The following is a 3,047-nucleotide window of genomic DNA, read 5'->3' on the forward strand; positions in this document are numbered from 1 at the left end:
AACAGTACAGGATTAATCTGAGGGATATTCCTTGTTGCACCATGAAAGATATCACACAACAATGACTTACCTAGTACTTGTTTGTGATTCTAATAACCTTAAATTATTAGAAAGGAGAAAGCAAAGGCTGGGATAAGATGCTGTTACTCAGCAAACCAACATTCTGAGAACAAGAATGCAGTTTTGTGGAAGATAATGTTCTCTCTTTTTTCCCCTGCGCTGTTTCAAAAGAAAGTTATTTAATCCTTCTATAAATAAGTATGAATGCATTTGCTTCTAAAGTCTACAAAATATGTCTGCAACAAAGCAGTGCGGAGACATTTGGGAATGAAGTAGCTAATTTGATACTCATAAGAAACCATAACCATAGCCTAGGACTGTATCTCAGAGGACTGGGCTGACCTTTCAGCAGCCGGTGATAGTTCTAAAATGGCTTCTCATCACTGAAAGCCCAATCTAACATCAGTTAAAATAAATTAAAAGCTATCACTGGCTTCTGCAGATATTGGATTAGACCATATAAAACCCAGCTGAATGCTGGGAACCCAAGGAAATTATCATGGTAAATCTAAATTCTGGTGAAGCCTTACAGGCTTTAAAACATCTCTCTGCAGCCCCATTAAGAACGGGTTTCTACTTAGCTCATGAATAATTCACTTTTCTTTTTCTTCTGATAGATGACGAGTACCACCACAATGAAGCCTAAGCCCAGCACAAAGCCCAGCGTTCCAGTCACCTTCTTGCCCACAGCAGGTCCAGAGTGTGTTTCTCTTGGAAGTGCAGACCAGAGAGTAAAGGCCCAGGCTAGACATCGCTTTCCCCAAAAATATCTTTTCTAAGTTCCTGCTGTCCTCGCAGAGCTAGACTCTCCTGAAGACTTTCTGATCCCCCCATTTCCAGTTGCTTACCCTGGGCCATGGTGACGGGCACTGGCAGGCTGACATGCTCCACCTGGGAAGCATAGATATCCCCTTGCTTAGGTGTGACTTCCAAAGTGACCAGGATCTGGAACGACTAATCTCCATTTAGGGAGAGATCCTCGTACACAACTTGGTCCATCTCCTCCTGCCCATTTTTGAACAACTTAATCTTAATTTCAGATGGAAAAAACCTTCATGCAGAACAAACCAGCTAGTTGGGGTAGCCCCATGGCTCTGATTGCATGGGGGAAATTTTCACTCTGTATCTAACTGAAAAAGAGAAAGAGAGATGGAGATTGCTGGCCAATCCTCCCCTGGAATCATTCCTAGCAACAGGACCTATGGACATCATACAGATTTCTCTTCCAAACCCATTTGTCAACACATCCTCTGCTCCAGACCCACTGCCTTCAACATGACATCGTTTCCAAACCCATTTGTCAACACATCCTTTGGTCCAGACCCACTGCCTTCAACATGACATCGCGTTACACATCTCCCAGCCACACTCACCTTTAAACCTCTTTGTTTCTCCCCCAGTGGAGGACTATCACAGAAGATGAACTACGTTTCTACCAGAAACATCTAGTAGGAGCGTTTCACATCTTCTCCCACCTCTCAGGTGGGTCCATTGCTCCAGGAATTGGCAGGACGGGAGGTGCATTTGTCAGGCTTGGGAGTCCTGCCTCATGCTTTTCTGCAGGGCTCCTGCAAGTCATTTCCTTCAGTCTTGGACTCATAATAAAGATGATAACTGCTCCAGTCTATGCCACTCAGTCTCCTCCTGCGCCACTGAACTCAGACCTATCTCCCACCATCCACTAAGCTCCTCTGACATCCAGTGACTGACAAACAGGGATGTGACACAGGTGGGTAAACGTGGTCCCATGCTGGGGAAGCCAAGTTTCCCCATGCCATTCTCCTCCTCCACTCCACAGACTCACTTCTGCTGTCCATCACACTGAGTCCTCCTCCAGTTATAGATGCAGCATTTCTCCCTTGAAGTCCACAGGCAGAATCATAGAATCACAGAATGTTTTGGGTGCGAAGGGACCTTCTAGATCATCTCGTTCCACCCCCCTGCCATGGGCAGGGACACCCTCCCACTAGCCCAGGTTGCTCAAAGCCTCATCCAGCCTGGCCTTGAACCCCTCCAGGGATGGGGCATCCACAGCTCCTCTGGGCAACCTGGGCCACTGCCTCACCACCCTCACAGGAAAACATTTCTTCCTAATATCCAATCTAAATCACCGTAGGAACAGATCTGCCAGTCCCAGATGAACCTGTCGAGGTACCTCACCTGCTGAGTGCCACTCATGTAGTGACACTCCTGTTTTCACTGCAACAGGAAATGCTCCAGTGGGAGACACAATGGGACAAGGCCAGGGTGGACATCTTCCTGCTGCTTTGGGGTGTCCCTGAATATCCAGGATCTCTGCTCATCCGGAGGGTCTGTATGAAGAGACCACGTAACTCCTCAGCCCTATCATCATGGCCAGAGCCACAGACCAGGAGGTTTTGAACCCAGGAATCCTCAGAGAGATCATTGTTACTCAGATGAGGGGGGGGGGGAAAGTTTTAAGAGAGAGACAGACTGCTAACAACCACTTCTCAAGTCAAAGTAGGAATTTCTCTGAGTGGAAGAACCTGAGAAAGTTTTCAAATGCTGAGGAGATTGGACAAGCCCCTCACTACAGATCCATTCAGCACCAGAATTGGGCAACATCACTGGTAACCAGGCAGGAAAGAGCTCGATTTCTGCCTTTCTCTAGAATCTTTTCTGGACAAAAGCAGAATAAGTCTTTCATCAGGTGACACCACAAATGGACGCTATCAGAGCAGAACAGTCAACAAAGCAGCTCAGATACTGCTGTGCAACTCCCAGGGCTCTGTCCTTGGGGAGTTATCTCTGAGCTGGCTCCTTCCTGGGACCCAGGGATGCTCTCAGAGGACTGTGAATACAGTCTAGCCCCAGTAGAGCAAGCTTGGTGTTATCTCTCAGCATTGTGTTTACTCACCCACCAACCTGGGCAAAGAGTGGCACCATGAAGCTGGCCCTGTCCCAAAACCTAAAGTCAGCCAAGCCAAGTCATGTGGTATCCTCTCTCAGAAGGACAGGGTCTCCCC

General features: G+C 47.4%; 1 pseudogene; it reads right to left on the reverse strand.

Annotated features, from left to right (window-relative positions):
- Positions 1 to 657: 657 nt before the first annotated feature.
- On the reverse strand, positions 658 to 2,274 carry LOC104472306 (annotated as a pseudogene).
- Between the last annotated feature and the right edge of the window lie 773 nt (positions 2,275 to 3,047).

Source organism: Pterocles gutturalis, unplaced genomic scaffold (genome assembly GCF_000699245.1).
Source record: "Pterocles gutturalis isolate BGI_N339 unplaced genomic scaffold, ASM69924v1 scaffold37671, whole genome shotgun sequence".
Classification (NCBI taxonomy): Eukaryota; Metazoa; Chordata; class Aves; order Pterocliformes; family Pteroclidae; genus Pterocles; species Pterocles gutturalis.